At 37.4% G+C, this 23,992-nt stretch overlaps 1 long non-coding RNA gene across 2 annotated transcripts in view; it reads right to left on the reverse strand.

The window, feature by feature from the left end:
• The window catches only part of LOC111749724 (uncharacterized), a 42,111-nt gene extending 18,365 nt beyond the window's left edge, over positions 1 to 23,746 (reverse strand). Inside the window, exon 1 of one of the 2 annotated variants that reach the window (XR_002784923.2) lies at positions 23,467 to 23,746. This is a non-coding gene — a long non-coding RNA (uncharacterized LOC111749724). The remainder of the gene's footprint in view (positions 1 to 23,466) is intronic. The other variant, XR_010322690.1, reaches the window with a different exon arrangement.
• Positions 23,747 to 23,992: the final 246 nt, after the last annotated feature.

Here is a 23,992-nt window from a genome sequence, read left to right on the forward strand (position 1 = left end):
TAGGTAACTTTCAGTATGATGTTCTTGAAAATTAAAGTGACAATGTTGACAAGACCACCTTCACTTTTCAGTGAAGGATTTAGATGAAGATTCAGAGATCTCAACTTCTTAACCAAAGCTAGCTGTTGGGAAGAGGAGAAACTTTCCTCATGTTTGAGACAAACCATCCCAACTTGAGAACTATAGTATTGCAAATGAATGGACAGTTTGCAACCATTATATAAAGTGCAGTCATAGCAGGTTTAAATGACAGTTCTGCTACTGTTTGAGCTTCTTGATCCTGAATATCATTATTGACAAAGATACATACAAGCAAAAAAAAATTAGAAAGAAAAAGAATTTCACAGTGATTATTATATGAATTACATCAATGTGAGGTTGGCACAGGACCCGGCCATGTTTCGTTCTATTGTACGTAGGGTCGCCATGAGCTGGAACCAACTGGAAGACATCTAACAGCAATGACGACAAATGAAAATTAGGAGAACCTTAATGTGGTTCATTTCCGCAATCAAAAACTTAAAAAAGAAAAATGAGGGGGGCGGAGCCAAGATGGCGGACTAGGCAGACGTTACCTCGGATCCCTCTTACAACAAAGACACGGAAAAACAAGTGAATCGATCACATACATAACAATCTACGAACCCTGAACAACAAACACAGATTTAGAGACGGAGAACGAACTAATACGGGGAAGCAGCGATAGTTTCCAGAGCCTGGAGCCAGAGTACCAGTCAGGTACGGCACAAGCACAGAGACCTGCTCCACCCCCCTGAACTAACCCCGGGAGGGGGACCAGCCGGTTCCACGGGCGGCGTGGGACGCAGCCGGTAGGAGAAGTCCCCGGGAGGCAGTGACTGATCTTGGAGCAGAAAGAGCAGCATCCGAGCCGGGGAACCGTCCCGCAGGGATTTGGACTGCACGCAGGTACGCCATAAACACGGAGAGTTGCTCCACCCCCTGAACTAACCCCGGGAAGGGGACCAGCCGGGTCGCGCGGGCGGCGTGGGACGCAGCCGCTAGGAGAAGTCCCCGGGAGGCAGCGACTGGTATTGGAGTGGGGAGAACAGCGTTCCAGCCGGGACACTCGGTCGCGGCACAAGCACAGGGAGCTACTCCACCCATCTGAACTAACCCCGGGAGGGGGCACACCTGGTTCACGGGGGCGGCACGGCCACGCGGCTGGAGAGACGAGAAGTCCCCGGGAGGCAGCGACTGATTTTGGAGTTGAGAGTGCACCGTCCCAGTAGGGGAGCCTTGACGCTGGGCGTGGGACAGGAAGCGGAGGATCTGACCGTGACTCCAGCGGGCCAGACCCCCTGGGGGCAATCTCCACACAGCCAGCACACATAGGCGATGTGCCCGAGGGAATCTCAGATATAATAGTCATTCCAAGCAAGACAAGCAACTCTGGCTATATTCTGAGGTGCTACTCTCCTATCTCTCTGTTCCCTCCCCCACCCTCCCCAGGCGGCTTCATTAACATCTGAATAGCCTGAGCCAGAGGGAGGACTCTGATAGGGATCTGACTGCATTTTTTTTTTAGCGGATTTTCTGGAAAAACTAGTTTCCCAGTGATGGCTCGGAGACAACAATCCATATCAAACCACTTAAAGAAGCAGACCGTGACAGCTTCTCCAAACCCCCAAACAAAAGAATCAAAATCTTTCCCAAATGAAGATACAATTTTGGAATTATCAGATACAGAATATAAAAAGCTAATTTACAGAATGCTTAATGATATCACAAATGAAATTAGGATATCTGCAGAAAAAGCCAAGGAACACACTGATAAAACTGTTGAAGAACTCAAAAAGATTATTCAAGAACATACTGGAAAAATTAATAAGTTGCAAGAATCCATAGAGAGACAACACGTAGAAATCCAAAAGATTAACAATAAAATAACAGAATTAGACAACACACTAGGAAGTCAGAGGAGCAGACTCGAGCAATTAGAATGCAGACTGGGACATCTGGAGGACCAGGGAATCAACACCAACATAGCTGAAAAAAAATCAGATAAAAGAATAAAAAAAAATGAAGAAACCCTAAGAATTATGTGGGACTCTATCAAGAAGGATAACCTGCGGGTGATTGGAGTCCCAGAACAGGGAGGGGAGACAGAAAACACAGAGAAAATAGTTGAAGAACTTCTGACAGAAAACTTCCCTGACATCATGAAAGACGAAAGGATATCTATCCAAGATGCTCATCGAACCCCATTTAAGATTGATACAAAAAGAAAAACACCAAGACATATTATCATCAAACTCACCAAAACCAAAGATAAACAGAAAATTTTAAAAGCAGCCAGGGAGAAAAGAAAGGTTTCCTTCAAGGGAGAATCAATAAGAATATGTTCTGACTACTCAGCAGAAACCATGCAGGCAAGAAGGGAATGGGACGACATATACAGAACACTGAAGGAGAAAAACTGCCAACCAAGGATCATATATCCAGCAAAACTCTCTCTGAAATATGAAGGGGAAATTAAGATATTTACAGACAAACACAAGTTTAGAGAATTTGCAAAAACCAAACCAAAGCTACAAGAAATACTAAAGGATATTGTTTGGTCAGAGAACCAATAATATCAGATATCAGCACAACACAAGGTCACAAAACAGAACGTCTTGATATCAACTCAAATAGGGAAATCACAAAAACAAACAAATTAAGATTAATTAAAAAAAAAAATACACATAACAGGGAATCATGGAAGTCAATAGGTAAAAGATCACAATAATCAAAAAGAGGGACTAAATACAGGAGGCATTGAACTGCCATATGGAGAGTGATACAAGGCAATATAGAACAATACAAGTTAGGATTTTACTTAGAAAAATATGGGTATATAATGAGGTAACCACAAAAAGGTATAACAACTCTATAACTCAAGATAAAAGCCAAGAAAAACGTAACGACTCAACTAACATAAAGTCAAACACTATGAAAATGAGGATCTCACAATTTACTAAGAAAAACGCCTCAGCACAAAAAAGTATGTGGAAAAATGAAATTGTCAACAACACACATAAAAAGGCATCAAAATGACAGCACTAAAAACTTATTTATCTATAATTACCCTGAATGTAAATGGACTAAATGCACCAATAAAGAGACAGAGAGTCACAGACTGGATAAAGAAACACGATCCATCTATATGCTGCCTACAAGAGACACACCTTAGACTTAGAGACACAAACAAACTAAAACTCAAAGGATGGAAAAAAGTATATCAAGCAAACAATAAGCAAAAAAGAAGAGGAGTAGCAATATTAATTTCTGACAAAATAGACTTTAGACTTAAATCCACCACAAAGGATAAAGAAGGACACTATATAATGATAAAAGGGACAATTGATCAGGAAGACATAACCATATTAAATATTTACGCACCCAATGACAGGGCTGCAAGATACATAAATCAAATTTTAACAGAACTGAAAAGCGAGATAGATACCTCCACAATTATAGTAGGAGACTTCAACACACCACTTTCGGAGAAGGACAGGACATCCAGTAAGAAGCTCAACAGAGACACGGAAGATCTAATTACAACAATCAACCAACTTGACCTCATTGACTTATACAGAACTCTCCACCCAACGGCTGCAAAATATACTTTTTTTTCCAGCGCACATGGAACATTCTCTAGAATAGACCACATATTAGGTCATAAAACAAACCTTTGCAGAGTCCAAAACATCGAAATATTACAAAGCATCTTCTCAGACCACAAGGCAATAAAACTAGAGATCAATAACAGAAAAACGAGGGAACAGAAATCAAATACTTGGAAAATGAACAATACCCTCCTGAAAAAAGACTGGGTTATAGAAGACATCAAGGAGGGAATAAGGAAATTCATAGAAAGCAACGAGAGTGAAAATACTTCCTATCAAAACCTCTGGGACACAGCAAAAGCAGTGCTCAGAGGCCAATTTATATCAATAAATGCACACATACAAAAAGAAGAAAGAGCCAAAATCAGAGAACTGTCCCTACAACTTGAACAAATAGAAAGTGAGCAACAAAAGAATCCATCAGGCACCAGAAGAAAACAAATAATAAAAATTAGAGCTGAACTAAATGAATTAGAGAACAGAAAAACAATCGAAAGAATTAACAAAGCCAAAAGCTGGTTCTTTGAAAAAATTAACAAAATTGATAAACCATTGGCTAGACTGACTAAAGAAATACAGGAAAGGAAACAAATAACCCGAATAAGAAACGAGAAGGACCACATCACAACAGAACCAAATGAAATTAAAAGAATCATTTCAGATTATTATGAAAAATTGTACTCTAACAAATTTGAAAACCTAGAAGAAATGGATGAATTCCTGGAAAAACACTACCTACCTAAACTAACACATTCAGAAGTACAACAACTAAATAGACCCATAACAAAAAAAGAGATTGAAACGGTAATCAAAAAACTCCCAACAAAAAAAAGTCCTGGCCCGGACGGCTTCACTGCAGAGTTCTACCAAATTTTCAGAGAAGAGTTAACGCCACTACTACTAAAGGTATTCCAAAGCATAGAAAATGACGGAATACTACCCAACTCATTCTATGAAGCCACCATCTCCCTGATACCAAAACCAGGTAAAGACATTACAAAAAAAGAAAATTATAGACCTATATCCCTCATGAACATTGATGCAAAAATCCTCAACAAAATTCTAGCCAATAGAATCCAACGACACATCAAAAAAATAATTCACCCTGATCAAGTGGGATTTATACCAGGTATGCAAGGCTGGTTTAATATCAGAAAAACCATTAATGTAATCCATCACATAAGTAAATCAAAAGACAAAAACCACATGATCTTATCAATTGATGCAGAAAAGGCATTTGACAAAGTCCAACACCCATTCATGATAAAAACTCTCACCAAAATAGGAATTGAAGGAAAATTCCTCAACATAATAAAGGGCATCTATGCAAAGACAACAGCCAATATCACTCTAAATGGAGAGAACCTGAAAGCGTTTCCCTTGAGAACGGGAACCAGACAAGGATGCCCTTTATCACCGCTCTTATTCAACATCGTGTTGGAAGTCTTAGCCAGGGCAATCAGGCTAGACAAAGAAATAAAAGGTATCCGGATTGGCAAGGAAGAAGTAAAGTTATCACTATTTGCAGATGACATGATTATATACACAGAAAACCCTAAGGAATCCTCCAGAAAACTACTGAAACTAATAGAAGAGTTTGGCAGAGTCTCAGGTTATAAAATAAACATACAAAAATCACTTGGATTCCTCTACATCAACAAAAAGAACACCGAAGAGGAAATTACCAAATCAATACCATTCACAATAGCCCCCAAGAAGATAAGATACTTAGGAATAAATCTTACCAAGGATGTAAAAGACCTATACAAAGAAAACTACAAAGCTCTACTACAAGAAATTCAAAAGGACATACTTAAGTGGAAAAACATACCTTGCTCATGGATAGGAAGACTTAACATAGTAAAAATGTCTATTCTACCAAAAGCCATCTATACATTTAACGCACTTCCGATCCAAATTCCAATGTCATATTTTAAGGGGATAGAGAAACAAATCACCAATTTCATATGGAACGGAAAGAAGCCCCGGATAAGCAAAGCACTACTGAAAAAGAAGAAGAAAGTGGGAGGCCTCACCTTACCTGACTTCAGAACCTATTATACAGCCACAGTAGTCAAAACAGCCTGGTATTGGTACAACAACAGACACATAGACCAATGGAACAGAATTGAGAACCCAGACATAGATCCACCCACGTATGAGCAGCTGATATTTGACAAAGGACCAGTGTCAATTAACTGGGGAAAAGATAGCCTTTTTAACAAATGGTGCTGGCATAACTGGATATCCATTTGCAAAAAAATGAAACAGGACCCATACCTCACACCATGCACAAAAACTAACTCCAAGTGGATCAAAGACCTAAACATAAAGACTAAAACGATAAAGATCATGGAAGAAAAAATTGGGACAACCCTAGGAGCCCTAATACAAGGTATAAACAGAATACAAAACATTACCAAAAATGATGAAGAGAAACCCGATAACTGGGAGCTCCTAAAAATCAAACACCTATGCTCATCTAAAGACTTCACCAAAAGAGTAAAAAGACCACCTACAGATTGGGAAAGAATTTTCAGCTATGACATCTCCGACCAGCGCCTGATCTCTAAAATCTACATGATTCTGTCAAAACTCAACCACAAAAAGACAAACAACCCAATCAAGAAGTGGGCAAAGGATATGAACACACATTTCTCTAAAGAAGATATTCAGGCAGCCAACAGATACATGAGAAAATGCTCTCGATCATTAGCCATTAGAGAAATGCAAATTAAAACTACGATGAGATTCCATCTCACACCAGCAAGGCTGGCATTAATCCAAAAAACACAAAATAATAAATGTTGGAGAGGCTGCGGAGAGATTGGAACTCTCATACACTGCTGGTGGGAATGTAAAATGGTACAACCACTTTGGAAATCTATCTGGCGTTATCTTAAACAGTTAGAAATAGAACTACCATACAACCCAGAAATCCCACTCCTAGGAATATACCCTAGAGATACAAGAGCCTTCATACAAACAGATATATGCACACCCATGTTTATTGCAGCTCTGTTTACAATAGCAAAAAGTTGGAAGCAACCAAGGTGTCCATCAACGGATGAATGGGTAAATAAATTGTGGTATATTCACACAATGGAATACTACGCATCGATAAAGAACAGTGACGAATCTCTGAAACATTTCATAACATGGAGGAACCTGGAAGGCATTATGGTGAGCGAAATGAGTCAGAGGCAAAAGGACAAATATTGTATAAGACCACTATTATAAGATCTTGAGAAATAGTAAACCTGAGAAGAACACATACTTTTGTGGTTACGAGGAGGGGAGGGAGGGAGGGTGGGAGAGGGTTTTTTATTGATTAATCAGTAGATAAGAACTGCTTTAGGTGAAGGGAAAGACAATACTCAATACATGGAAGGTCAGCTCAATTGGACTGGACCAAAAGCAAAGAAGTTTCCGGGATAAAATGAATGCTTCAAAGGTCAGCGGAGCAAGCGCGGGGGTCTGGGGAACATGGTTTGCGGGGACTTCTAAGTCAATTGGCAAAATAATTCTATTATGAAATCATTCTGCATCCCACTTTGAAATGTGGCGTCTGGGGTCTTAAATGCTAACAAGCAGCCATCTAAGATGCAGCAATTGGTCTCAACCCACCTGGAGCAAAGGAAAATGAAGAACACCAAGCCCACATGACAACTAAGAGCCCAAGAGACAGAAAGGGCCACATGAACCAGAGACCTACATCATCCTGAGACCAGAAGAACTAGTTGGTGCCCGGCCACAATCGATGACTGCCCTGACAGGGAGCTCAGCAGAGGACCCCTGAGGGAGCAGGAGATCAGTGGGATGCAGACCCCAAATTCTCATAAGAAGACCAAACTTAATGGTCTGACTGAGACTGGAGGAATCCCGGCGGCCATGCTCCCCAGACCTTCAGTTGACACAGGACAGGAACCATCCCAGAAGACAACTCATCAGAAATGAAAGGGACTGGTCAGCGGGTGGGAGAGAGATGCTGATGAAGAGTGAGCTAATGATATCAGGTGGACACTTGAGATTGTGTTGGCAACTCTAGCCTGGAGGGGGGATGGGAGGATAGAGAGAGAGGGAAGCCGGCAAAATTGTCAAGAAAGGAGAGACTGAAAGGGCTGACTCAAGACGGGGAGAGTAAGTGGGAGTAGGGAGTGAGATGTATGTAAACTTATATGTGACAGACTGATTGGATTTGTAAACGTTCACTTGAAGCTTAATAAAAGTTATTATAAAAAAAAAAAAAATGAATGTTGTAGGAAAGTTGTAAGCTGTTGGTGGGGCTGAAAATTTGTTTATATTTCTAATAGGCTATTTGGCAATATTTAACAAATATGTTTAAAATGTACATATCATTTTACTTGGCACTTCTACTTTTAGGTATTTATATCATGCACATAATAAATAATATAAATAAATATTTCTCTAAAAGGTTTCTCAATTGTTATAGGATAAATTTAAAAATGTCTAAGAAGTGTTCAGCAAAAGAAGACTGGTTAAATAAATTGTGAAATATTTTCATGAAATTCTACTCATTCATTAGAAAACCACTACAAGTGAGTATTTGCTTATCTGGAAATATGATTGAGAAAAATTTTTAAGTACAATGCATATAACTGTGTGTGTTCCTATGGTTGTGTTACATGAAATGCATGTCGATATACATATATATAAAATTTTCCTGACAAGAATAGTATTCACTAATATGTTGACAATATTTACACTTCAGTGGGGAAATCATGAAAAATCATGAATGTTTTAATCTTTTAGCTCTTGCATCTTCAAAAAATTTTCTCTATTGTGAATAATAATTGATTTCAAAATAAAGTAAGTCATTTAAAGTTTCTTCAAACTACTCTGTCCTACAAGCTTCTTGCTGGTCCTTCATGCATAGTGATATGCTCTTTCTTCCATGCATCATTGGCACTTTGTTCACTTATCAGTATAAATATATGTTTCCTTGCCTTATCTCAGCCCCAGATTTTGAGCCTCTGAAAAGAAGGGGCTGTGATCTGATCATCTCTGTATTCCCTGGTATTTAGCACATTGCTTGACTCATAATGGCACTAATAATAGTGTTTGGAGTGAATGAAAGAATGAGTCATTAGGCAAAGTTTGACCAAATGTAAAAAAGAGAACTGAAATTGTTCTGATTAAGTCTAATTATTAAAAATTACTTCAAGTTAAGCTAAATGCTACAGGTATTTAATGCATTTCTACCTTTTAAATTAAAATAGCTTGCCTAGAACCATGCACACTGTGAGCTCTCAATTAGTATTGATTGAGAAAATTCTATGAGAGACATGAGCTAGGCCAGTAAATGACATGGAGAATTTCAATTCAGATTGTGTTTTTAAACGATTACTAAAGCTTCAAGTCAATCTCTTAAGCGACGATTCTATTCCGAGAGGAGAAATGGGGCTAAGTCAGTTATTTTTTTAAATAGCTTAAATTAAGAAAATCTGCAGCATATTATAATTTGTAATGTGTCTACATTTCCTTCTAGTATTCACAACACAAAACCATAGAGCATTTATCTATGCTTAAAATAATAATGATAATAATAAACTATATACCAAAAACCAAATACTAAACCAGTTGTCATCAAATCAATTCCTTCTCATGGTAACCCCGTGAGTTTCAGAGCAGAACTGCACTCCACAGGGTTTTCAAGGCTGTGACCTTTCAGAAGCAAATCTCTAGGCTTTTCTTTGAGGCACCTCTGGGTGAGTTTGAACTGCCAACCTTTTGAGGTAAGTGTGTGTGTGTGTGTGTTTGCGTATAAGTGACATAAGATAGCATAATTATACTGACACATACTAAAAGCTGAAAATAAGATATTTCCTTTCTTATTTTTTTGAAGCCTAATTTTGGAAAATATAATAATAGTTATAGCAAGTATCTGCTCTCTTTATAGCAAGTATCTGCTCTCTTTATAGCAAGTATCTGCTCTGTTTATAATTATCTGTTTGACTAGGACTATGCTAACTAATTTGCATATCTTTTTGATCATTTCAACAACTGTATGGGTAATTACTATAATTCTGTCCATTTTACAGATGAGGAGGCTGTGATAAGGAAGTTACGTAATTCCTCCAGGGTCACACAACTATCTTGACATCAGAACCTGTGTTTTCAAATACAATGGTAAAGTGAGAGAAATGATGGCAACCAGAAAGAAAAAAAATCTTCACTTGATAAAAAGTAATCAATTTTGTGTTATATATTACCTAGTCAACTAGAAAATGGTTTTCGTATACTTAGAAATTAATCCTCTAGCTTTTAAAATTTTAATCTAGATATCTAGAATATAATAATAAGGATTAATTAAATGAGATCTGAAAGGTGCTTTTAGTTTCTTCTGAAAAAAGCAATATATAAAATGTGAAAAGTATTTTATTAAAATATTAGTTTCAAGACAAGAGCCCTAGATAAACATTTAAGCATATATATACATATATATATATATTTTCTGGATATCAAAGGTAATACATGCTCCAAATAAAATAAGATGCATATATTACATATTTTGTAATTTTTAAAAATCTCCATATTGCCATTCTCAGAGAATATGGTCCACCATAAACAGACTCTGAAAGATAAAGACAATAACTATTGCCGGGTGTTTATTTATAAAATAAGATATAATGCATCTTAGGAATGAGCCTAAGATAAAAAGCCAGGATCAAAGGCACTATTATTACTTTACCTGAAAAGCAAAACAAGTTGCAACTAGGAAACTTTCACATCTTAAAAGAAATGTGAAAAAAACAAAACCTCGGCAAGTGGAGATGGATCTGTATTCACCAGGTTCCAAAGCTATAACCTTAATGCCATTCCTACTCAGCATCAAAGAGCGTTTATACAACCCCAGCTGCTCTCTTCATCAGCTGTGAGGCATGCAGCAATAATCTTTGTCTACAATCTTAAAAAGGAAACCATGTATTTCTTATTAATAATTTTAAATACTCCTGGACATCATGGGTTTCTAGCTGAATCCGAAAGAGTTGATGATTAACTTGATTGTTTGAGTAAGTGCTAGACCCCCACAGAGCTGGGAAGGAAGATTATGACGGGCAGTGGAGTCTCTTAGAATTTACTTCTGAAAGGGCTATAAGCCAAGTCAAATTTGACTTTGTGTACTGCAGTATATCATCACCTGTAATCTGGTGAACATGTTTACAATCCTGAAAATGGCTCCTCTTCCCAAATGAAAAAAAAAAAATCAGATATTTTAAGAAAATTATCATTTGTACTCTAAGCATTTCTTACAGTTAAATATGTTCACTATGACATTATTTAAAATAGTAAGCGTGAACAAAAACTAAAGATCCCCAAATTCAGGGAAATGTTGACTTAAATATGGCATATCTAAATGCTAGAAAATTATACGGCCTTTAAAAAATGTGTCTAAAATAACTTTAATGGCATGGGAAAATGCTTATAAAAAATATCATGTAATTCCTAGACATTTCCACTTTTATGCTTAATTCTAGCAGTCAGCTTCTCTCCTATTCTATCGAGTTATCTTTCTCAACATCATGATAAATGGAGAAAAGATTGAAGTTATCAAGGATTTTATTTTACTTGGATCCACAATCAATGCCCACAGAGGCAGTGGTCAGGAAATCAAATGACATATTGCATTGGGCAAATCTGCTGCAAAAGACCTCTTTAAAGTGTTAAAAAGCAAAGATGTCACTTTCAGGACTAAGGTGCACCTGACCCAAGCCATAAATATTTTTAATCACCTCATATGCATACAAAAACTGAACAATGAATATGGAAGACCAAAGAAGAATTGATGGCTTTGAATTATGGTGTTGGTGAAAAATATTGAATATACTATGGACTTCCAGAAGAACAAACAAGTCTGTCTTGGAAGAAATATAGCCAGAGTGCTCCTTGGAAGCAAGGATAGTGAGACTCCGTCTCACGTACTTTGGATACATCATGAGGAGGGACCAGTCCCTGGAGAAGGTCATCATGCTTGGTAAAGTAGATGTCAGCAAAAAAGAGGAAGACCCTCAATGAGATGGATTGACACGGTGGCTGCAACAATGGGCTCAAACATAGCAACGATTGTGAGGATGCTGCAGGACCAGGCAGTGTTTCATTCTGTTGTACGTGGGGTCACTGTGAGTCAGAACCAACACCTAAGAACATGCACCTAAGAACAGCAACAATCTTTCTCAAATAGACAATGTTAAAACTCCTTAGAAAATGAACTATATATCACCATAGAGGTTAACAAAGAAGGGCTGAGATACAAGTTCTGGACATTAGTCAGCACATTCACAACATTCCTAAATCTTGCACACCAGACTTCCATTTGACACTGTTTAAGTGCAGGCCTTAGCTAAATTACGTATCTTTACCAGTCATGGACTTTCCAGTTTGCTAATGCCTAAAAAAAATTAAAAAAAAATTATTAATGCCATAACTGCTAATACATGCAAAATAAGTAATCACTCAAAACCTCCAATAAGTCTATAGAAAAGTTTTCTTTTCTTAAAAAAAGGAAAATTACTAATGGGGAAAGTATGTGCATATTATTGTACACTGAGGCCATCCAAGATGAAGCTAACTAGCAGAAGAAAATTCAGCATTGTCAGAAGTCTTCCCCTCGGTTTAGCAGTCCTAACTCTTGATTTTGCTAGTGTGTCAGAGTTGGTGATGACTCATTTTCATAAAGTTCCTAAGAAACTGATGTTTAAAACCAGTGTCAATAAATTTATTACAAGAGAAATATAGGTGTCAGATGGACTAGACATTTGTATCAGTCTAATCAGTGAGTAAGGAGCCCTTATGGCACAGTGGTTAAGCATTCACTGCTAACCAAAAGCTCAGAGGTCGAACCTACCAGGCACTCTGAGGGAAAAGATATGGCAGTCTGGCTCCCTAGAAGTTAAATTACAAAAAAAAAAAAATCACATCGCCTTCAAATGGATTATGACTCATAGCAACCTAGCAGCTGGTGGATTTGAACTGCTGACCTTTTGGTTAGCAGCCATAGCTCTAAACCACTGCACCACCAGGGCTCCCCATAAAAATTATAGACTTGGAAAACCTATAGGGCAGTCCTACTCTGTTCTATAGGGTCACCGTGAGTCAGAATAGACTCAATGTCACACAACAACTAGTGAATACTTTCTCTCAAAACAAGTGGGAATCCTGTTATTACAAGGTAGCTGGTGAGCCTAAAATGACTACCAGAATAAGGAGAATAGTTCTTTGATTCAGATGTAATGATACTACCTCAACTGACTCAACAAGCCTGGTGCCTCCCACTCAGTAAAAGGGATGCAGCTGAGAGGAAGACTTGAGGAGTACAACAGTTTGACTGGATACCTTCTTACCTCATCATATGGACATAGACTAAATGGTCTACCTGAGTTCCTTCTTATCCTTTGATAATCAACTATCTCCCAACAAGCACTCATTAGCACATTTGTTTGAAATCTTTCTTGAGATATTCTAATAGTATCAGTCCACTCTTTACATATTTTTGTTTAGAATCTTTAAATGTTGATTTTATAACTCAGTTCTCAGAAGATAAGTTCTTGCTCTGCCCACAAGTTATACTATTATTCTGTGCTTGGTGAATTTTTATCAGAAAAAAAAAAATTACATTTATAATAAGAGAAACATATTTTAGAAAGAAAGTACAATCTAGCCTAATTAAAAATTAACAACAATAACATATGTTTCCTGATGTTCAATAAGCTATTTTGTATAAATTCTGATAAATTCAGCATTCAGGGTTATCCATTACTGAGTTGAATATTATGCTTCTCTTAATACAGTTTGGGAAACCCTGGTGGCATAGTGGTTAAGTGCTATGGCTGCTAACCTAAAGGTAGCAGTTCAAATCCACCAGGCACTCCTTAGAAACTCTAGGGGGCAGTTCTACTCTGTCCTATAGGGTCGCTATGAGTCAGAATCGACTCGACGGCAATGGGTTTTTTTTTTTTTTTGGTAATACAGTCTAAATTTTCATTTTATTATAATTAAAAATAAAAATAATTTAAAAAATTATTAATGCCATAACTGCTAATACATGAAAAATAAGTAATCCCTCAAAACCTCCAATAAGTCTATAGAAAAGTTTTCTTTTCTTAAAAAAAAGGAAAATTACTAATGGGGAAAGTATGTGCATATTATTGTACACTGAGGCCATCCAAGATGAAGCTAACTAGCAGAAGAAAATTCAGCATTATCAGAAGTCTTCCCCTCGGTTTAGCAGTCCTAACTCTTGATTTTGCTAGTGTTTTTTTTATTTCTGTGCCATGTTTTTCATTCATTTTTATTAATAATATCATTTATTCTTCCAGTGTCCACATTTCCCTTAATTATCTCAAATTAATCCTCTACAGTGCTCAAATTTCTCCTTTCCTTTATAGGCCTGGAATAGGATTTTTAGCTCTGGACTGAACCACAATTGGGCCCTAAGGTAATTCTACTATGTTCAAAATAACTCAATTGTGGAAGCCATGTGAGCCTCATTTGTCATGATGCCTGGCTGTCAATTCTAGCATCCCATTTGCTTGTTGTCAGAGCCTGTTGTCAGAAAGTTTTTTAGGTAGAGATTACAGCTCAAATCAAAGGACAGCTGTGTAAAAAGTATTGTACCACAGACATATCTCTTTACTCATTTCATCTAAGAATTTCAAAGTAATCTCCTAAATGTCATTAATGAAGGCACATAGTTTCCCAGGAAGATTTGTATATGAACTGTAGACCTTTGAATGCTGGTCAGTGCGTCAGAATAAGGATTCATGTTACATCTGTTTCACTTCAGCTGGACACCTACATCAAGTAAAAAGAAAAAAAAAGAACAGTTGCCGTCAAGCTGATTCCAACTCAGGGTAACCCCACATGTGTCATAGTAGAACTGTGCTCCAAGATTTTCAACGACTGATTTTTCATAAGGAGATTGCCAGACCTTTCTTCAGAGATGCCTCTGGGTGGACTTGAACTTCAAAACTTTTGGTTGGTAGCCTAGTGCCTTAACCGTCTGCACCAGTCAGGGACTTCTGCATCAAGTATTGGGGATCTCTGTAAGCAAGCTCTCCTAATCACACACCATCAAATAAAAGAAATTGTAAAACCCTTGTCTAACCATGACTAGAGAGACCTGGATCTTGAGTAATTGGAATCAAGCCCAAAGCTACTAAAAAACCAAGTCAGACTGAATTTGATACTTATCCATTCAACAGGAAACTGTCTTCCTGCTGTGTCCACGGTCACTTTGAGAAGATGAGCGATGATATCAAGAACCAGCAAAAGGCCATTTGCTTTTTCCCAACTAAGTCAGTTATTAAATGATCTGTTACAAGATCGCCTTTTATTCTCTTACAGCAGGTGTTTCAGATTCAGATAATGAGCCTCACGGTGCAGACATCGAATTTTTAATTCCAGTTAAAAGCTGGATTCCCACCCAGTTGGGCGGAAGGGTGAATATGATAATCGACTAGTGACTCAGTGAGAACAGGGGACATTTGTAAGTCATCCATGACTTAACGTCAAGCTTTTTATAACCAGTAGACTATTTTAGCAATAAATTTAAAACAGTGGTCTACAAAAGTGCACTCTTGATGGAGCTGAGATGATAATGCAGCCAGTTAAAGGATAATTTTGACTATTTCTATAAAATGCGAAAACATATGAAACGGAAAGGGAAACATTCAATTGTTGTTCTTGACTTTTGGTATTGGGTGGAGAAAGCATCCAGATAACAAAACTTGTTTCACTTTTCCTCTGAATATTGAAACATTGTAGAGGCAGGTCTTTCCTGAAAGAGAAGCCAGCTCTAATTTTATTTGGTTGGAATGTTGAATTTTTATGAGAAAACTTGCATTAAAATGTTTAAATATTATGTTACTTAAAAAACTTAATTAAAAGAGTGATTCTGAGGGTTTGAAAATTCTTACAAGGTGGTGGCAGAAAAATTCACCTGGGCCACCTTAATGTCTCTTTTGGATAAATGGTATCAAGTATGTGTGTGTGTGTGTGTGTGTGTGTATATATATATATATAACCCTGAAGGTGCACTGGTTAAATAGCTCAGCTGTTAACCGAAAGGTCAGCAGTTCAAATCAACCAACAGATCCTTTAAAACCCTATATGGCAGTTCTACTCTGTCCTATAGGGTAGCTATGGGTCGAACTTGACAGCAATAGGTTTGGCTTTTTTTGGTTTTACGCACACACACACACACACACACGCAATAAAAAAGAAAAAGGAAGAAATATTGCTTAAGAGACAGAATACGGAATAACCAAATATTCTCTAAGATAATGTGGAAGGGAAATTTCTCACAAGCAAACACTTTGTAGAAAAAGAGATGGCAGGTAAGAGTGGAAATGATGAGGAAAGAGAGAGGAAAAAGGAGATAAGGAATGAAGAACTATGTATTTCATATTCCTTCAAAGGAGCTTATAATTTGTTTTTCATTCTTAAACCTCCAAAATGTTTTCAAAATGTTTACAGAGTTCTAACATTTTCTTTCAAAGGAGAAAATAAAAACTTAAAAAGGAAACTAGAAAATAACTCCTTTGTTCCAAGGAGTTTGTAAATTCTTAGGGATAGATTTTATATCTCTGGGGAAAAAAAAAAAAAAAAGGTAGATTGACATACATGTAGTCCTTGACTTGACTAACGACATACTTGAGTCATGACGAATCGCACTTAGGGCCGTCATTTTTTTTTTTTATATCTTAGTATTAGTAATATGTAGTACATACAATGTTGCGGCTCATACCCTGTTCATGTTATTCTCAGATGTTCACTCGCAGATGTTTAAAGTTAAGATTTATAAAGATTACTGATAGTAAAAGAGACTAATAATGAAAACAAAGCAAAAAAAGAGGTATTCAACTTACATCAGAACCAACTTGCCATGGTGTCATTGGAACAGAACCCAGTTTAAATCAGAGACTATATGTATATGAAATCAGTAAGATAATGCAACACATATAAGGCCCATGGAATGAAAAACATCAGGGTTTAAAAATGTAGACAGTAGATCGTTGTGACAAAAGGGGAGAGGCTTGGTTTAATTAAAATGAAGGATATCTCTATGGTGAATATTTGGAAGCAAACTTTAATTTTCTGTTACTACAAACATGTCTGTCTGCTTTGGAATATATAAGGACAAAACTGTATACCAAACTGTATTCCTAAACTTTCTAATTTTGCTCAATTGCTTTTTTTTCCTCTCCATAATGTTTCTGAGTTTATTTTTGACTTTGCTACTTACTAGGCAGATGACTGTGAAAAAATTCTTACTTTTTTCTGTGCCTTAATTTCTTCATCTGTAAAATAGGACTAACATTATCATCTAACTCTAAGATTGTCGTAAGAAATGAGTTTATGTGAAGAATAGACAGATGCCTAGAATAGTGTCTATTATAGAATAAATCCTCAATAAAGTTTAGTTTTTATTACCAGTTTTTGTGCCAGGTACATCACACATGATCTGAGTACATACTCAGGAGCAGGCCTGTCCCTGGGGAAAGGACATTAGCATGGCCTTCTCCAGGCCTCATAATTGGCTAGGTGATATCTATAGGTCCTTGTACTTTCCACTTCATTTCTGGTTAAAATTTAATTCAGAAACTTCAGTCTTGATGGATACTCCAAGGGTCCTCTAAAAGATGCCTCCAGTGCAACCCCTCTGTAAATGTGATTAACTTGCTATGTTCTCTCTCACTGAGCTTCCCTGGTCTCTGCACTCTTAAGGGCTTTCTCTTGAATCTTCCTAAAGCTCAGCTCCCCACACCTACCTTATTCCCAATATCCAACCATTCACCAAGCACTAGCATGGTGGTGGCAGTGGGAAAGGATAAAAGTGGATGGATTTAAGAGTTTTATGGGGAGTAAAATACACACAGTACAGTACTCACTCAAAGGTGCAGTTAGTCCAGCTGCATGGAGTACATTCACCACCTCCTTTCACCTTTTTTGGATCTCTGTATAAACATAACTTTGACAATTGTCATAATACCATTTTTATAGTTTCTGCTCTACCTCTTAATTTGGTGAGTAGTGCCTGGGATATTAAAAGCTTGTGAGCAGCCATCCAAGATACAACAATTGGACTCTAGCTGCAGGAAGCACCAGAAGAAGAAGGAGACCCAGGAACCAGAGAATGAGATGGACTACAGGACTAATCGCATCCATGAACTACTGCCTCTTCTGTCATGAGACCAGGAGAGCTGGGTGGTGCCCAGCTACCATTACCGAACATTTTGATCACAGCCATGATAGATGGGTACTTATTAAAAAGAAAAAGGTAGAATGGAACTTTAAATTCTCACACAGCTTCTCATATGGTCCCGCAGTATACAGAAGCTATTGCCCATAGTGACAGCCAGTTCATCATTAATTTGGACTCGCTTCTTCCCTTCTTTGCTCCCACTGTCTGTCTCTTTCCAGTAGAAGATTTACACTTACGCCTTTGTGTCGGGTTCTGCTTAACCTACACCAGTACCTTAGTCCTTACAATCTATTAATATGGCACATTAAAGGCTATCAAAATTCTAATAGCCAATAAAGTTGCTGCAATAATGACATTGTTCCTGTTTTTATAAATTCCATTAACAAACCTTTGCAGCTTCTAAAATTTCCTCTTCCATTCATTGCAATGAAATCCATAATCTTATTTTGTCATGTATAAGTTTCATCTGACTTATGAAAATAGGTTACATTAGGTTTTGATAGTTTCCTTATGAAATAGAACTATAATGCAGATTTTATTTGTGTTGTCTTTAGATACAATAGATGTTAGCACATTAAAAGATTAGCCTGAACATAATTTAGCGTGCAGGAGAATTGTACACTGGCCTAGTTTTCACATTTTAAATTATTTTTCCTTAAAGGTTTTTATTAATGAATGTAGGGGACAGAGTGTGTTGAGAAGAGGAAGAGAAAACAATAATGAGGAGATGATATTAGAGACTGAAAATAGATCTCAAAAATGCTTACTCTGTAATAGTGTTTATATAAAATATATGTACAGTTTAAAGTATGGTAAGAAAGCAAACACTTATGAACCCATCACTCAGCTTAAGAAATAGAACAAGCACTACAAATTCCCAAGAAGAATTCATGGAGGCAACATGGTTAAGGCAAGGAAGACAAACACCAAGGCTTCTTCTATAGCCCCAATACTAACCTGTGACTTTAGGGAGGGCACTTATCCCCTTTGGGGCCATTTCTTCTTTTTTTTTGGGGGGGTGGGCAGTTGGAGGGCGAGGGGAGAAGGGCTGTGGCACAGATAATAGTACCTGATATATCAACTTTAAATGGTTGTTTTGAGTTTTTAAAAGAGATTATACTTGCGAAAGCAATTAAGTTATCATTCCTTTCCAAGCACTATTTCCTTGAAAAATCAAACTAATTAAACATACAAATGACATTTTGAAATTGTCCCAAATTAAAAGAGGTTGTGAGAGGTGCATTCTAATTATGGGTCTTTTGAAAATAGTAGCAAATTTGGCAAAAATGATATTGTTCCAGATACAATGATCGAGCATTTTCAGAACCTTAGGAAATGTGAAGCACAGGATTGCACACTCCAATTTGTCCAAATCGTCTCTGAAATCAGTGAAATTGAAAAAAGAGGAATCCCAAATATAATACACAATTTGGAAGTATATATTTGCAGTTGCATATTCATAATTCAGAAAATCTACCACTAAATTAAAAAGCCAACCATAGAAAAGAAAAACAAAAAGCCCTTTTATAAATAAATCTATTGTCTAAAGGAGGAAGAAAAAAAAAAACCCTAAGATTTTATTTGCCATCTCATTTGTTTTAGTATAGCTCTTACAACCCTAGATCTTGTTTCAATTGCAACTTGTGATACTTCACGGGCAATTTGCCTAGATAATGTCTGCCCCCACTTCCCCTCACATTAACTGAGGAGGTGACTTGGAATCGGACACTCAGAAGTTATCACTTGGTAGGGTGCCAGTTCCTTATGTCACTGTTCCCGCCTCCCTGCTACCACATTACTGGTGGTTAGTTTCATGCTGAGCACATTTTCTTTCCTGTTAATACTCAGTTATTTTTCAAGTGGTTTAGCAGAGCAGATGTTCTTATGTGAGTTCCCTTCTTTCTTCTTTCTCCTGACATATTTCTCACAAAAGACTCAGTTGCTATTCCTCGTTCAGTCCAGAGGGAGAAAAAAAAAAAAGGAAAGGAAAACTCATCCTTAGTATCCTAAAATAAATAAAATTGTTCCTCAGATATATTGCTTTATAATTTGTCTCTACCCTTTCCTCATAATGGAAACCCTGGTGGCATAGTGGCTAAGCACTACACCTGTTAACCAAAACATCAGCAGTTTGAATCCTGCAAGCGGTCCTTGGAAACCCTATGGGACAGTTCTACTCTGTCCTATAGGGTAGCTGTGAGTCAGAATTGATTCGATGGCAATGGGTTTGGTTTTGGTTTATTCCTCATAATATATGCCTTTGCTAAAAAAATTTGCTTCTTAATGTTTTATATATTGTTCTTCAACATTTTCTCCTGAAAATTAGGATGTTCTCACTTTAATACTTTATGTATAGAGAGATTCACCCAGCGCTAGTCAACCCTGGTGGTTAATAGCTTGGCTGCTGACAAAAAAGTCCACAGTTGGGATCCACTAGGAGCTTCTTGAAACCCTATGGGGCAGCTCTACTCTGTTCTGTAGAATCACTATGAGTCAGAATCAACTCGAGGGCAGGGGGTTTGGGTTTGTTTTCGGTTTAGTCAACCTAATCTATATATGGTCATTATGAGTCGAAGTCAACTGGAGGGCAACGGGTTTGGTTTTCGGTTTGGTTAATCTGTATATATTGTCTTTATTCCAATTTTGATCCAGACCTAAACTAGTGGCCACAAATTAATCAGAAAGAGAATTAACTTCTTTTTAACCTCCTTGTGATGCTCCTGATTTAAAGTTTAAATGTCATATTCCCCACGCCTGCCCTCTGTCATTTGTCAGAGCTGACTTGTGTTCTGTCTGTAAGCTTAATCAATTAAAGATGCTTTAAACTTTCCCTATTTCTTAAATTCATTCATTGGGGAGTGACACTACAACTTTTGAAAGAAAATGTAAAGATTTTTTCCTACATTTTCAAGAGTAAAATAAAGGCTTTTGGATCTAGAGATCTCAAAACAATAGGAGCTCTGGCCTTCACTCTCTTTTGCACACCCCCTAGTCAAAGATCCACAGGATAAGATGAAGGGTCAGTACACATGGTGATCTTCAGAATATTGGCGTTAGGGTCAATCTGGATTTTTCAGAACTGAAAACATCTAGAACTCAATCTAAAAAAAAAAGTTTGCTGCGGATCCATTTATTTCAAAAGCGTTGTCACTAGTTTATCTTACAGCCAAATCATAATTTTGATGACATTTCTTTGGATACAACTTCTCCTTAGGCCCTTGAAGTATACTTTTGACCTGTAAGAGTTACAGATGGCAACTTGAGTGGGAAGAAGCTTGAGTGTTAATTCAGAGACCATTAAATTGATCAATTATGGTCTATTACACAAGCATCTTTCTCTCACAGAAGCACAGAGGATTGGTGAATGGGGAATAAAAGGCTTTTGAATAGTTGTACAATAGTGGACTGTAATCTTCAATTATTCTTTCTAGAAAACTTTTCTAAGAGAAAGAGAAGTGAGAAATCTTTTCTGGATATATTATAATTCACGACCCCTATGACATGACAAAGGCATTTAAATATTTCTCATTAATAATAGTAATCTGGAATCCGAGAGTTCCTTGAAACTTTCAAGCACTGATTTAAGGTAGGGAAAGAGAGAAAGAAATCCCAGTCTCCCTATAGCCCATCATTAAGCCTAAGTCATTTCAAATCTGAAACATGCCACCAGCCACCTCTTCCTACGAACGAGGGCAGCAAGCTGTTAATGCATAGCCGTCGTTCACACACATGGCTGGTAGGAAACTGGGAAAAGGAAGAGAACCATTAGTCTGTAATTCCTCAAATTTACATCCCCTGTAATTTTCAGTGAAGGCTTTGCTTTTTTGGCATCTAAAATAGAATGAACTACCACTACCACCACAAGTTCATGGCGTTCATGGCATTTTCCTAGAGTGAAGGCAGACAGCCCAGTTAGCTATTTCAAGACCAAAAAAGAAGCAATTTTGTTCTCCATCTCAACTTTCCTGTAACAGTCAAATAATAAAAATTTGTTTATTCCATCTGCCTTCTTTAATGATCATGAACAGGGACAGATCTCAGAGAGAATGTATACCACTTTCTGCTTTCCGGAGCTCAGTATTATTCTCTGTCAGGGAAAATTTACAAGTTGGGTCTCATGCTTGTAAAGTGCAATTCCCAGAATACTATATTATAAATAGCAATTACCACAAAATACCACACATCTAGATATTGTTTTAAGGAAGAAAAAAGAAAAATCCCTGATATTTTGAGGCCAATTTTTCTTCTCTTAGATCTGGAAATACACAAATATGATATGATGTAGGTGCTCCTCACCCTGTTTCTTACCTTAGGAAGTTCATGAGTATGCATGTTATTTTACATAAGAAAATGAAGGAAACAAAGCACTAGCTGAATGTTCCTATTATAGTAATGAGACCAAACAGCTTCTCAGAAATTAACCCCCTCCCTGCCCCTGACATTCAAAATCACAATACAAAGGGTCTGGAGAAATAAACTTTTGGTCAAGATACCTGAGCTGTTCTAACTCTGACAAATCTGTGCAATTATGGTAAATTGCACTTATCTCCTGAGCCTAAATTTCCTTGTTTTTCAATTTGGGGAGGGAGTAGGCCCGATAATTCCTAAATATAAATTCTAGCAGCCTTTGACACATGTAAAAACCTAAAACCAAATCCATTGCCATCGAGTCAATTTGGATTCATGCCAACCCCATGCGTTATACAGTAGAACTACTCCATAGGACTTTCTGGGCTGTAATCTTTATGGAAGCAGATAGTCAGGCCCTTCTTCTGTGGTGCCATTGGGTAGGTTCAAGCCACCAACCTTGAGGTTAATAGTCTGGTACAAACGATTTGCACAACCCAGGGACCTTCGACACATATGATGCTAACAAGAAAGACACTGGAGATGACAGAACTGAAGTCTTCACTTCAGAGTTCCTCCCAGCTGTTACTATTCTGAACAGTTAAGAAACACATGGGGTCACCATGAGTTAGAGCTGACTCAGTGGTAACTAACAACAACAACAAGAAACACCAGACAAGCTACTTGGACTCTCCAAGTCCTGGTTTATTCCTTTTTAAAGCATAGAAGATATCTCTGCCTTCCAGTCCATATTGGCATGGGGATCTATGTGGAAAGGTACAGCTGTGCACTAAGCATTCAGTACAGCTTTTATGAATAGTGACTGTTATTATTTCAGAAAATCAGTAATAGCAGTTAAAACCAATTGTTTTGCTTTCTTTATTCTAGCAATTGCTTTCCAGGAGAGGAAATCTTCCCTCAACCAGTATGACTGGGTTCTGTGCTGCTGTATCTATGTGACAATTGCGCTGCAAGCTGAGAGCATCCCTTATTGATAAAACAAGAGCCACAGACATTAAGCATAATAATAAAAGAAGTATAGTCAGTTCTATTATAATGCGGCATATTTGTTCCTATTACCACACTACAAAAGCAAGCAATAAAAACCACAGGGCTTATGGGAACATGAGGTTAGGGGCACACCACTCAAAAACTTCACCAGTGGCACATTAAAAAAAAAAAAAAGATAGGTAATGATGTAATAAAACAGTAGAACAGTTAAATGATTAAAAATGCATAAATACTACAATAAATATAACACTTTACCTTGAAAAAGACCTGAGGTTGCAGTCAGGAGGATTGCAGCTCATGAATTATTGTGGAGTTGTTGAAAGGCAGGTTGTCTGAAATCAGAAGGAGAGTTGTAACACCAGATGTGGATGGGTGTGGTTCACAACACGTGATGATCTGAGGTAGCTGGTAAACATCTGAGGTTTGCGTGTGTGTGTTTTGTGAATTCCTAGGCAGCCCAGTTCAACTGAGTGCAGTTTTTTGCCTTTCACCTCGTTGACAAAATCAGACATAAGCAAACATGAAATTTACCTTATGCTCAAATTGCCCCCTAATATGTCAATCACATTGGAGTAAATTTGGCATTTTCAAAGCAAGTGTTACGGCAGATATGATCGGGTATCAATTTCAGGGGCTATTTATCCTCAAATCTATTCTGTATGTAGGTTATGTATATAAATATAAATGCATGAATGTGTATATGACATTGAATATTAAAAAATGAGTAGAATTCAATAAATTATGATTTTCTCATATAACGTCCATTGTGAAATTATTCACG

Source organism: Loxodonta africana, chromosome 8 (assembly GCF_030014295.1).
Source record: "Loxodonta africana isolate mLoxAfr1 chromosome 8, mLoxAfr1.hap2, whole genome shotgun sequence".
Classification (NCBI taxonomy): domain Eukaryota; kingdom Metazoa; phylum Chordata; class Mammalia; order Proboscidea; family Elephantidae; genus Loxodonta; species Loxodonta africana.